This window comes from Notamacropus eugenii, chromosome 1 (assembly GCF_028372415.1).
Source record: "Notamacropus eugenii isolate mMacEug1 chromosome 1, mMacEug1.pri_v2, whole genome shotgun sequence".
Taxonomy (NCBI): Eukaryota; Metazoa; Chordata; class Mammalia; order Diprotodontia; family Macropodidae; genus Notamacropus; species Notamacropus eugenii.
This window is the reverse complement of record NC_092872.1, coordinates 294,529,006-294,543,523: the sequence shown is the minus strand read 5'-3', so window position 1 is coordinate 294,543,523 and position 14,518 is coordinate 294,529,006. Positions and strand designations below refer to the sequence as shown.

The window sequence follows — 14,518 nt, the reverse complement described above, 5'->3', positions numbered from 1 at the left end:
TTTTCCTATGACTTTTGCCCCATTTGAATATAGATACATATACATACATGTACATCATTCTATGTTGTTTATAAATTCTCAAGAATAGAGACTTGATACATCTTTGTGTCTGAAATATAAAACATAATATATGGTAGGTACTTAATTGGATTTTTTTCATGTTAGTCATGAAAACAAGTGACAGTTCATGGGGACAGAAGGTTAATAACTGAAAAAACTCTAACTTTAACATTCTTACCTCTACTTGTCTGTAACCATTATTCTGGTCATGACTAGCCTTTCTGTGCCTTGTCATAAGTAAAAGTTCATAGGGGAAGGGGAGAACCAAAAGAATTTTTGTGCCCAACTGCATCCAAATTTAACTCAGCAAACACTTCCTCTGTTCAAGTTGCTTTGCTAGGCAATTCAAATCCAAAGGGAAAAAAATGAAAATATTCCCTGGCCTCAAGGTGCTTATGGTCTACTAGAGAATACCTTTTTAAGTCCTTCTTTGTATATTTTGTAAGATTTTTGTACCAGTCAGGCAGTTACTGTTAACAGTATGCCATGCACTGCTGCCTGTAAAATTAAGAAGGATATTTACCTATTTCTCTTGATGTTAATAGGGTCATTCCTTAGGAGAGAGGAATACTGTCTAAATATTGTCCAGGATGGGAAGAAGACTTATAATAGAACTCAGCCCCCTCTCAGATGCCTTCAAGGAGCAGCATCACATGCCTTTAGAAATAAAGAACATTCCTTTTTCTCAGTCATATCAAGATCCTGACAAATGTGCCCTTTATGCTGACACCAGATTCAATATTTATTAAACTCTACTGTAGTGAGAACATAATAAAAAAGGAGCTTTTTCATTGAGCATAACCTGTAATCTAACAAATGTGGATAGATCTCAGTGTTCAAAAGAGAAATTTCAAATTTCCTCTCAGATTGGTCTGTTTCATATCCTGCTTTTCCCAGTTTCTGTTATCTCCCATCCCCTGCTGTTCCATTTTAGGACTGCCACAGAGTTGACAATGAAGGACTGCCACACAGCTACCAAGTAGGTACTTCACAAACAAGTTGCTTTTATTCACTGCTATATTATGAGTGGGATAGACAGCTTACAACTAAGTTTGCTTCATTATTGATACTTTGATGAATAGATAGCCAGAAATGACTGGGGTGGGGGACATTCCCTTCTCTAAATCTGTCCCATACATACCTAACAAAATAATCTCCCTAAAACACAAGTATGATCATGACACACCCACACTCAAGAATCTTCAATGACTCCCTAGTGCCTCTAGGATAAAATATAACTTCCTTAGCATGGCATTTTAAGCATTTAACTATCTGGTTTGAAACTACCTTTACAGAATCATTGAGCATTACTCTCCTTCACACTCTGTGCTCTAACCAAATTGTTCTCCTTCTTATTTTTCAAACTTAGCCCAACATCTCTGGTTTCCTTACCTTTGAAGAAGTGAACCTGGAATGTGCTTCTTACTCTCCTCTATTAGAATCCTTAACTGCCTTCAAGGTTGAGTTTCTTATGCCATTATTTATTTAAAAACAAGACTTTCATGTTCTCATTATTTGCTTGTACTCACTCTCTTTTCATAGTGTATGCATTTCTGTTACCACCCAAGTAGAATATAGGTTCCTACTTTTTGTCTTTCCTTTTTATCCTCAGCTCTTAGCATAGAACAATGTCACATTCCATGGATCAAATACATAAGCAATCCAAATCTAGGCAAAGATCTGTGAGATAGCAAATTCATGAGACTAGTCTGAGCCCAGTATTAATGGATACAAAGCTGGTATAAGGATACAATGGGAAGGATACACAAAGAGCAAGGTCAGGAAAACAAGATGGTGGGATGAGTTGTTCTGTGCATGTTGAAATCTCTTTTCCTTTGCCCCATCTTACTCTTTTTGTGCCATTCTTACTCGTACATTGCATTTTTCCCACTAGATTATAAGCCCCAGAGTAAGCATCCAACAGAGAACCCTGTGTATATGAAATGCTTAATATGTGTTTGTCCTTCGTTGCTGAAGAAGACCACGCCATCACAGAAATGATGACAAGACTTGCACTTGACTTTGTTTTGAGTGAAGGAGGGCTGTGCAGGTCACCATCCTCACTTCTTCTCCATAGCCATCTGGATCCAGTGACCAGATATTCATCAGCATGACTGGAAATGACCCAGGATGAGGCAATTGGGGTTAAGTGACTTGCCCAAGGTCACACAGTTAGTGAGTGTCAAGTGTCTGAGGTGATATTTGAACTCAGGTCCTCCTGACTCCTGCACTGGTGCTCTATCTACTGCACCACCTAGCTGCCCCCCAAAAAATGCTTAATAAATGTTTAATTGAATGGAATTTTACCACTGACTAGTATGCACATAGCTGACACCTAAATCCTGATTGGATTGATATGTTTTTGTACTTGACTCTAAAGGTACATGTTTTATATGTCTAGGTATTTGCCAATGAAATGTTAAACCAATTGTTGATAGGTTCAGATGATGAAATGAGCACTAACTTTGGAGACAGAGGGCATAAACTTGAATCCTAGCTGTGGTCATTTATTGGTTATGAGACCCTGGACAAGTTATTTCCTTGCCACAAGCCTCAGTTTTCTCACCTACAAAATGAAGGGGTTGAGCTAAATTGCCTGTATGATTCTTTGCACTTCAAGGTTAAATCAGACCACCAGACTTACTTGAGAATGAAGCTGAGATGTCAGTTTCTCAGAATTTCTGTGCATGGGGAATTCTCAAGCAGAGTGGGTGACATCACCAACTTTCTGGTGTCCTCCACATCAGTCAGTCACCAGTAGAATTCAATTGAATTCAACATATCTTGAGTACTTCTCCATTCAGGGCTTTGTGTTAGATGCTTACCCCAGAGAAGTTCATACTCTAATGAGAAAAATGATTCACGAGTAAGTGTGGCACAAGGTAGTCTGATATGGGAGCAAAGAAAAAGAGGCACAGCACTCATCCTGCCATTTTGTTTTCCTAACCTTGTTCTGGGTAGATTCTTTCTATTCCACCTCTACGCTAATTTTGGAACCATTAATCCTGGGTTTAGACTAGTCCTCTGAATTTAGTATCCAATAGATTTTTGCTTTGACTCTGAACATGACCATTTATACTTTTGATTTCTCGATTGTGGCATTGGTCTTGCACTGCATTAGTATAATATGGTAGAAGACTAAATTTGGAGTCAGAAGTCCTTAGTTTCATCCCAACTCAGAGTGTGACCTCAGGGAAGTCACTTTAACTCTCTGAGCTTCAGATTCCTCACTGGTAACTAGGTGGTACAGTGGTTAGAGCACTAGGATTGAAGTCAAGAAGATTCAAGTTCAAATCCAGTCTCAGATACTAGTCATGTGCATCTGGGCAAATCACTTAACCCATTTACCTTGGTTTCCTCCTCTGTAAAATGGGGATCATAATAGCAAGTACTTCACAGAACTATTGTGAGGATAAAAATGAGAAAATATTTGTAAAGCAGTTAGTACTGTGTTAGCACATAAAAATATGAATAAATGCTTGTTTCCTTTCTTTTCTTCCTTGCTGTAAAATAAGGTTAATAATAGCAATCCCTACTTATCTCCTGAGATCCTTGTAAAGTAAATATTTTGTAAACCATCAAGAGCTGAATAAATGAAAATGAGAGTCCTTGTTAATCATTATCCTCATGACTAAAAAGCTCTATTCCTTAGGGTCATTCAGTGCTGCTTGGTAAAAACTGTCTTTGTGCAAAGAGAATAATTATTTCTTCTCTTAAGTTTTCACATAGAGAATCAATATCTTGACAACAAAAGGCTAGCTCTCAGAAGAAGGAAATGTGTTACAAAGTACAAACCTAGAGAGGATTGAACTTCATGGTTACCATTCTTCTTAATCATCTCTGTAAATCAGAGTAGAGAATTGTCTGAGGTGGCTGTTTGTTAAAGGCATAAATAGGAACTTTAAGTTGGTTGTTTGGCTGTTTAAGTTGTGTCTGGTCCCACTCTTTGTGACCTCATTTGGAGTTTTCTGACATAGGAATTGAAATCGTTTGCCATTTCCTTCTCCAATTCATTTTACAAATGAGAAAACTGAGGCAAACAGGGTTAAGTGACTTTCCCAGGGTCACATAGCTAGCAAGTGTCTTCCTGACTCCAGGCTCAGTGCTTTATCCACTGCATCATCTAGCTGCCCCCACCAAAAGGTGATCTTTGCTTTCCTTGTTTTCTAAAGCAAGCAAAGCCCCATATTGATACATAATTTGTTTTTCTTCCTAACTTTTTTGTTGTTATTATCAGTCTTGTCTGACTCTTCATGACACTATTTTGGTGTTTTCTTGGCAAAGATACTGGAGTGGTTTGACATTTCCTTCTCTAGCTCATTTTACAGATGAGGAAACTGAGGCAAAAAAAGGAAAAGTGACTTTTCCAGGGTCACACAGCTAGTAAGTGTCCAAGGCCAGATTTGAACTCAGGAAGATGAATCTTCTTGATTCCAGGTCCAACACTCTATCCACTGCACCTCTCAGCTGCCCCAGTGGTAGAGTAGTAGAACCTGTCTTTCTATTGCTGAATCAATACAGATAAGGATATATTTATATATTTTGACAATTAAGAGAATGCAGAGGAGAATCCTAGAATGTTCAAGTTGAAACTAACCTTAGAGGTCATCTAGTTGAATTCCAAGACAGGTAGGTGGTGCAAAGGATAGAGTGTCAGGCCTGAAATCAGAAAGACTCATCTTCCTGAGTTCAAAGCTGGCCACAGACACTTCCTAGTTGTATGACTTAACCCTGCTTGCTTCAGTTTCCTCATTTGTAAAATGATGGTGCTGAACTAGATGATGTTTAAGATCCCTTCTCCCTCTAAATCTATGATCCTATGCCCAAGATTGCTTTAGCTAGTTAATGGCAGAGCTGAAGCCGTAACTCATTCTTTCCTCCTGGCTTATTTCCTTTGCTTCTACACCGTTCTGTCTTCTCATTTTAGTAACAGATTGAACAATAGAGCTCTCTACCCATAGAGTGCAATTTCCCTTCAAGGATCTCTTATTTTCATGTTTAATGAAGTGTTTTAAAAATTAGTCACTAATGTATGCATATAAGTAAATACCAACATCAGACATGCAAAAACACAAATCATGTTCACAAACCATTGCCTACAATCTTAGTCTTACAGAAACATTAATTAAAGTGTGCTATAAATATGACATTCCTTGGCTGTGGGGAGATTTGGTGAAATTATAAGCCTGTAGACATAGTATTGAACAGACTGTCAGGTTTGGAAAGCACTGTGGGAGTGTTTCTTTTTCTCATACACTGTCTCATTCTCTCTTCCTCCCTCTCTGTATGTCTTCTGTGAGACAGATAATTACTTTGGATTGGAATATCCAAGCCCTTACTCTAGCAATGGGAAAGTTAAAGCAGAATTTGAATAGAGGTGAGTTTACGTCTCTCTTGGGTAATAGGCACAGATTTGTTGTTATTTAGTCATTTTTCAGTCATTCCCAAGTCTTTGTGACCCTATTTGAGGTATTTTTTTGGCAAAGATTCTGGAGTAACTTGCCACTTCCTTTTCCAGCTCATTTTGCAGGTGAGGAAATGCAGGCAAACAGGGTTAAGTGGCTTGGAATGGGTCACATAGCTAATAAATGTCTGAGGCTGGATTTGAATGTAGAATGATGTCTCCTGATTTGAGACCCACCCACTTTCTACTGCACCACCTAGATGCCCTTAGTAACAGATAAAGACAATTATAACAGAGAAAAACTCTAATGAAAATTGAGTATTTTTTTCCCAGAACCCAGATTTGGGGGAGAAAATTTTCCTCCCCTCTCTGGTGAAAAATAAAAGGTCACAATGGATGTTAAGAATTGAGTCAGGTCTGTGCTCATCTTGGAAGAATTATTTATTTATGATTTATTCTTATCTCAGAAGAACTCATCCAACTGTAACCTTTCCTTTTGATGGGTACTTCTACATCCTGCTAAACACGTCACAGAAGATGACCAACTGAGCCAAAAGCTTCAGTCAAGATGGTGCTTACAAAAGAGTCAAGAGGATCAGGACCCAAGGATTCTTAGCAGTATGAGGCAGCTATGTATCTGATTCAGTAATGCTTGAGATTGATCAGTCTGGTACAAACTGAAAGTCAATAAGTCAATCAATAAACATTTATTTTACTAGCTATCCTCCTGGGCTGGAATATTCTTCCTCCTCATCTCCTGTCCCACCTGGCTTCCTTCTACTGTTGTTCAGTCATTAAGTCATGTTCGACTCTACATGACCCCCACCCCACAGACTATCTATGTGGTTTTCTTGGCAAAGATACTGAAGTGGTTTATCATGTCCTTCTCCTGTGTATCCCCATTTTACCTATGAGGAACTAAGGCAAGTGGGGTTAACTGACTTGCTTAGTCTTACAGCCAAGTGTCTAAGGTCAAATCTTAACTCAAATCTTCCCAACTCTGGACCAGTGTTCTGTCCACTACACCACTAAGCTGCCCTGGCTTCCTTCTAGTCCCAGATAAAATTCCCCATTCTCACTGATCCCTCTTAATGCTAGAGCTTTCCTTCCATTGATGATCTCCAATTCATTTTTGATAACTCAGTGCTTCTTAAACTGTGGGTCTCAACGCCATAGGGTTTAAGAAGTGCTAAAGGGGTTGTAAGCCTTGTATTCTGTACTGTTCCCGTGCTGTCTCTCCCTTTAGATGGGGAGGGGGTTCCTTATAGTAGTGATTGATTTAGGATTTGGATTTTTTTGCCTTTAAAATAATCCCCACTATCTAGCACAGTGCCTTGTATACAGTATGTGCTTAATAAATACAGTACGTATTGACTGAATAGTGGTGGAATGGGACAGATGTAAGATTTGTTTTCAGAGAAGTGTTGAATGTGTTCTACCTGTCCCTAGAGGATGGAACTAAGAAAAATGGGTGGGTACATTTTAGTTCAACTTAGGGAAATACTTAGTAGAATCATAGATTAAGAATCAGATGGAGCTAAAGATTCATCCAGGTCAATCTCCTCATTTTACAAATTAGAAACTGAGTCCCAGAGAAGTGACTTACCCTAAGTCCCACACACATTAAGCAACAGAGCTGGGATTCAAACCCAGGTCCTTAGACTTCACATCTAAACCCATTGCTATAGTCTCATGCTGCTCTTACAACATTTCCTTAGAATTTGGACTGTTAGAGAGTAAAGTGGGCTGTCTCAGGAGATAGTAAATAAGGAGGAGGCATTAAGTCAGAGGCCAGATAGCCATTTGTCAGTCAACAAACATTTTAAAGTATTTGCTATAATCAATAATAATAGCTAGTAATTACATAGTGGTTGATGATTTGCTAAGCACTTTACAAATATTATGTCATTTGATCCTCATAACAACCCTCAGAGGTAGGTTTTTATTATGATCCCCATTTTACAGATGAGGAAACTGATGCAAAAAAGAGGATAAGAGACTTGACCAAGGAAACACTAACAAGTGTCTGAGAACAGAGTGGAACTCAGGTCTTTGTGATTCCAGATGGTAGATAAAATCAACTTTGTGCTAGTTATCCCCCATACCTTTCCCAGCTTGCTAGTCTAGTAGAATTTATAATATCTGGCAGCTCAGAAACTATAGACCTTCTCTCCTCAAAGCTCATGATCCCAATCTGTGCTCTAGAAGCAAGACTTCTCCCTCTGTGATGGGGTGCTTGGGTGCTTATTCTTAGAGCCCAGTTCCAAGATCACATTTCTCCCTAGCTTCAAAACACTATCCCTGACAGTTTTCTCCCCAGCCCAAGGACACTATACCTAGGAGTAACTCATGAGTGTATCCCAGGATGACAAACTACCCTTCCCCACAATTACTCATGAATGAGCCCCAGTAAAACAAATTATCTTTCCCCATCACAAAAACAAGCTGACCTCTGAAGAAATTCTCTTATAAAAACAGAACTATCTTGTAATCACAGAATTATCATGAATTGATTCCCAAAGGTATCATAGTCAGTCCAGAAGGCAAACTATAGACATCAATTCTCCAAGCTACCTTGCTACAGACATAATAGACTAAAATCCCCTTAGAAACCCCTTCCTCTGGTTGTATGTTATCATCTAATTAGCATATCTGCCAGATAGTCCACTAGTTTTCCTATATAAGCTTTAGCATCATTCCTGTTAAGTTGTGAGTTCTTTAAGGAGCTCTGCCTGCCATATCAGCATTACAACAAACCTTTGCCACCTTGACTTAAAGAATGCTTGAGTCCGTGAATTCATTCCAGATGACCCTGTCCTATACTCTGGTCTTTGGGGAGGGGGGTTCCCTGAACCTCTCAAACCACATCACCTGTGTTGTCTTGTTCTCATGATGCTTTGGCCTCAAAGCCACTCTAATCATGTTCTCTATACTTCCCCATCGTTTTCACCTTTAGCAGTAGCCAATGTAGCCCAGTCATTCTTATCTCTTTAAGGTAAGTTTGACATGGCAATGTCAGTGGAAAAAAGATACCAAAATGGACTCCCTTTGAAGGTGGTGCATTTCTCCTTTTGTACAGAGAAGTGGACAATCCTTTATCAGGCATGTTATAAAGGGAATACCTTTCAACTACAGGTTGGTCTAGAGTACTGGTGAGATCCCTGCTGACTTTCTAATTTGGTGATTCTGTGAGGAATCCAGGCAATAACAGTGTGCACATCATTTCCACATCTCCTACTGCGTGACTTCCTGCCCCAAAGCTCACTGGCAGCTTCCTGCTGTCCCCTCTCTGTGCTAGAGAGAATCAGGACAGGCTCATTTCTGGAGCTCTGTCTCACTGCATAATTAATCCAGTGATATAATTCTGTTCCATCTATTTCTCTGTGTAGAAAATTTCCTCAACCCCAATATTTCCACAGAGATGAAACGGTATTGCAGAATCACCAGCTACATATGCATATATCATATGTATAGTGATAACTCCAGTGACTTGGAGTTATCCAATGCAACAGGAATAACCTTTTAACAAATTCACTATTTTGAAGTCCTTTCCTGAAATTTTTGCCAATTCTTATTTTTGTTGAATAAAGTTGTTCTGCTTTTACTGCAGTCATTAATGCCTGCCATGAGTAAACAGATTTTACCCTGTTAGAAAGAGATAAAATTTGCCCTCCACAGAAAGAAACATCTATCTTGTAGATATGTGATTGGGAGGGAGTACTGAGAAGAAGTCTTAAGGTCCTGCTTCAGCAGGAGATTTGCCAAACTAAGGGGGTAGATGAGGTATTCCCTCAATTGCACTTGCTTAATAAGCTTCATACATATTAACTGGCACACTTTGTATAAATGATCCCTCCATTTTCTGATCATAGGATCTAGGTTGAAGTGTGTTTTGGAGGAGAGAGTACATCAAAGCATAACATGTAGTGGGCAGGCTAGAAAGATTGTAACCTGGAAGAGCTGGGAACAATCCCAGTTCTGAAGGGAGGGACAAGAAGTAATAAAACCCCATAAAAAGGATCAATTTGACTTCTCTTTATCCGTCTGTTCTCTGTGAACAGCACCCACATCCTGGGACATGTAGAATAAACCACCTTCCTATGCCCACTCTCTTTTTTAGCTATTTTTATGAGAATGGTGCATTTCTAACAACCCTATAATTGATGTGTTAAGTGGTCTATATGTGCATAACATACTGTTTGTGGGCCAAAGTAGCATGACCCCTTTAAAAAGTCAGATTGTTGACTTAGTCATTCACCCAGGAGTTGGTGATGCCGTGAAATCACTGTGATCCTCCAACACAGAAGTGTAGTTCAAAAGTTTAAATGTATTTTATTCCATAAGGAGAACAAAAAAGGTATTTTGCTTCAGAGGATAGGAAAGAATTTCTTCTGTTAACTCTAGAAGGATTTTTTTTGTTTTCTATTTTCTTCATAGAATAATTTGCTTCAGGCTATTGTCAAAGGGGAAAACTCTGATGAGGAAGAAGCCCATCAACTATGCCTACTGAGTGCACTCATCAAATGCATTTGACACCTCATAGTTCTTAGTAACATAGCCTCACAGAAGTTCTCTTAGTGTTTAATGATAGGGACTTTACTTAAAAGCAGTCATAAGGCTGGGTGAGAGATGAAGTAAATTTATCATGGTTAAGTAAGAAGAGACAAAACAGTTTTGTTTTTTTGTTTGAAAGGTTTTTTTAATAGGTTTGTCTTTCTATTTTTCAGTAATAGGTTTTATTTTTAATCTGTTTGGAGATCACAATCTTGAAGGCCCTATAAATCATTATACTCCTCATTTTAAAGATGGGAAACTGAGGTCTAGAGAGGTTAAGCAACTTGAGTATTGGATTAAGTATTCATAAGATGCCTACTATGTGCTTAGTACACTGTAGTAAGGACTGAGGATACAAAAAGAAAAACAAAGCAGCCTCTGTACTCAAAGAGTTTATATCTATTGAGGGAAAATAGCATATGTACAGCTAAGTAAATACAAAGTTCGCTTAGTACAAATTAGACGCAAATTAATGGGATGGAGGAGAGGGAAAGGAGTGAGAGGATAGCAGCTGGGGCAAATAAGATAAGCTTCCTATAAGAAGTTACATTTGAGTTGAGAAAAGACAGATTCTGTGAGGCAGAGGGAAAGCATACAAAGACATAGAGAAAATACATAGGCAAGTGGCCATGAAGCTATTGTGGCTGGAACATTGAGTGATTGAAGAGTAAACTGTAATAATTCAGGAAAAGTGGGCCGAAGCTAAACAGTGAAGGTCTTTAAAAGTAAAGGGAGGGAAAGACTACAGGAGAAAATAAAAAAATAATGGAACACCATAACCAAGTGTTTGATAAACCTGAGAACTTAAATGACTTTGGAAAGAACTCTCCATGTGATATGAACATCTGGGAAAACTGGAATGCAATCTGGTAGAAATTAGCTTAGATAAACATCTTCCACAATAAATTCAAATGGAATCATGACCTCAATATTAAAGGTCATGCCATTAAAAAAATTAGAATTAAAGCAGATTATACATACTTCACAGGTAGGGAAGGAGATGGAGTTTTAACCAAATGATAGACATGGAAGCAGTTACAGAATGTTAAATAGATAATTTTGATCCCTAAAAAATGAAAAGTTTCTCCAAAAGCAAGATCAATGCATCTAGAATAAGAAGAAAAGTGGTCAAATGGGAGAAATTACTCTTTGTATCAAATTTCTCAGATGAGAGTTTGATATCCAAGATCTATAGACAACAGGTTTATGTATATATAAAACCAAAAGCCATTCCCCAGCAGATAACTGGTCAAATTATTAGAAGAGTTCTCAAAAGAATTGCCAACTATTAACAGCCATATGACAGAGTACTCCAGATCACTACTAAAATTATAAATATAAATCAAAACGATCCTGAGATTTTACCTCACAGCCACAAAATTGGCAAAAATGGGAGTAGTAGATTGCTGAGGGGGTCACAGGAAGATAGATGCCCTAGCACAGCCCTTTAACTGAATCCAAATCTTTCACAGTTTGGATTCAGTCAAAGGGTTGCACTTGAGGACCTAGAGGGACCACATATGGCCTTGAAGCTGCAGGTTCCCCACTCTTGCCCTAGTACATTGTTGGTGGAGCGATGAATTAGTAAAACCATTTTAGAAAATAATTTGAAATTAAGCAAATAAAATGACTAAAATATCCATATCCTTTCACCCAGAGATTCCGCTACAAGTCACATACTCTTAACAGGTCATTATAAGAAGGAAGTCCCCATCTGTAGCAAAATATTTATACGAACAACTTTTTATGGTAGCAAAGAACAGGAAACAAAGCAGATTCTCATAAAATGGAGAATGGATAAACAAGTATGATACATGCTTGTACTGGAATATTAAGAAATGCTGAATATGATGAACTCAGGTAAGAATGGAAAGGCTTACATGAACTGATTCAGAGTGAATTAAGTAGAACCAAGAAAACAGTATGCATGATAGCTACAATAATGGAAATGGAACAACTACAAAACAATCAAGTGAATATTGCCAAATTTCAAAGAAAATCATGGCCCCAAAGAATAGATAGAAGAAGACATCTCTGTACATTGTTTTGTAGAGGTTGGAAGTCCATAGATGTGAAACCTTACATCTATTTTCAGACTTTTCTCAATGTATAGATTCATTCTGATGATTTTTTTTCTCTTCTTTTTTTCATTTTCTTTTTTTTTTTAATTCCTTTTTTAGATTAGATGGTTCTTTGGGAGGAGATAGGGGAAAGGATATAGGGAAAAACTTAGGTGTTATGAAAACAAAAGATATGAATAAAAATACATTATTTTTTAAAAAGCTAGAGGAGTTTGTATTTTATCCTAGAGGCAAGAAATAATCAGTAGGGTTTCATGAGCAGAGAAATGACATGATCAGACTTCTGCTTTAGGACACATGGTCACATAGCCAGTATCTGTCAAAAGTAGAAATTGAACTGCTTTGGTAACTCTGTGGAAGATGGATGGGAAAAGAGAGAGATAGGAGATAAGAAGACCATCTTATTAGGAGGCTATTTCAATAGTTCAGGTGATAGATGGTAAGAGCCTGAATTAGGGTGATGGCACTATGAAAAGAGAAAAGGGCATAGATAGATATAAATGACATTACAGAGGTAGACTGAACAAGATGTTTATTAGATATGAGGAGTGTGATCAGTTGGACATCATCTCCACAACAGAAGTAGGGGAAACTTTGGGAAGAAGAAAGAGGTTTCTGGGGGAGGGGAAGAAATAACGAATCCCATATTGGACATCTTGAGTTTGAGGTGTCTGAGAGACATACAGCTGGAGAGAGCCAAAAGACATATGTTGGTATGGGAATGGAGTTGAGGAGAGAAATGGGGCGGGCAATATGACTCTTGGAGATCTCTGCATAGAGGTAATAGTTAAACCCATGGGAACTGATGGGACCCCCAAATTAAGGAGTGAAGCGAAAGAAAAGATGACAGAGGACAAGAGTTCTGGGATACACCTATGCAAAGATAGTAGGACATAGATGATGTTTCAGGAAAGGAAGTTGACAGACTTACCCAAGGTCATATAAGTGATATACAGGGATCTGATTTTGAATTTCTGAATAATTAGGCCTATCCAAAAAATTAAAATAAAATAGAATGGTTTTGCCTCCTGAATTTCCACATCAGTGAAAGTGTTCTAATGGTTGCTAGATGACTATTATCTGGGGGTGTTGTAAGATCAGTTTCATCCTTCCACCAAGGGATTAGACTAATTGATGGGCAGCTAGGTATCTCAGTGGATAGAATACTGGTCCTGGAATCAGAAAGACCCAAGTTCAAAACTAACCTCAGATGCTTAATACCTCCGTGATCCTGGACAAGTCACTTGACCTCTGTTTGCCTCCATTTCCTCAACTGTGACATGGGGAGAGCAATGACACCTATCTCCCAGGATCATTGTGAAGATCAAACTCATTTGGTAACAAATGTAAAGTGCTTCCCTGCCTGGTGAGTACAATATAAAAGTTAGTTCGTATTAGCTGTTATTAATTTTCTTCTAACTACTTTCTAGCTCTATGTTTTTCCCCAATTCTAGGGAAAGAGTAGTTCAAAAGGAATAGATAGTTTTGGAAATCCCTCTGTCCTTCTAAAGGGTCTCAAACTGGGTTGGGGATTTCATTGAAATTTTGCAAGTATACTAGAATTTCACACATCTTGCACTTTGGTATTAAGACCCATGGTTTGGTTACTATTTTTACATATTTCTGCCTGTAATCAAAGTATAGTATCTTAACTGAGGCAGGAAATGCATATCCTTCCAAAAGGATTTTTTCCATTTTTTTTTTTTTTTTGTATCAGACCTGTGATTTCATTCAGTGAAGAGAGAATTAGATGAGGAAATGGACCTTGCCAATGTAGACAGGCATCTGCTCAGCAAATTTATAAATTTAGGAAATTGCCTGGGGCACTGAGAAATTAAGTGGCCTATCTAGGGTCACATAGCCAGTAGCTGTCAAAGGGAGAAATTGAACTAGAACTTTCCACCTCTAGGGTTGATTCTTTATCCACTTTAGCCAGGCTGTCTCTTACAAAAGGAAAACAGAACCTTTATTCATAAATATGTTGATAATTCTTCCTTGCTAAGGGCATTTGCCTCCCACTGAGGCTTTCCCTGTAACATTTCTATTTTGTCTCTAGATCGAGGGGTCAATCCCCAACATGTTGTGTTATCTAGCCCTTTGCAGGTGGGTCTTTGAGCAAGTGAGTTTTGCCATATTGATGTAGGATCAGTAAGACTTTCTAGAAGCTTTTCTTTTGTGGCTTCTTGCCCCGGAGATAAGTTAGTCACTGCTTTTATATTTGATCTTCAAAGACTCTTTAGAGAGTTCATCTTATTGAGTGACTTTGAAACCCCCAAAGTCACAGGTTCTTGAACTTATGTATAACCTTTTTCTATACTTGGGACAATGAAGACTAGAATACCAACCAAACTCCCTCTTCCCTCCCTTCTCTAAAGTTTTGATTTAGTGGTGTTGTTTTTTTTTTAATTTTCAGAGGACA

General features: G+C 38.2%; 1 protein-coding gene across 1 annotated transcript in view; it reads left to right on the top strand.

The window, feature by feature from the left end:
* The window catches only part of RGS6 (regulator of G protein signaling 6), a 662,738-nt gene that overhangs the window by 331,199 nt on the left and 317,021 nt on the right, over positions 1 to 14,518 (top strand).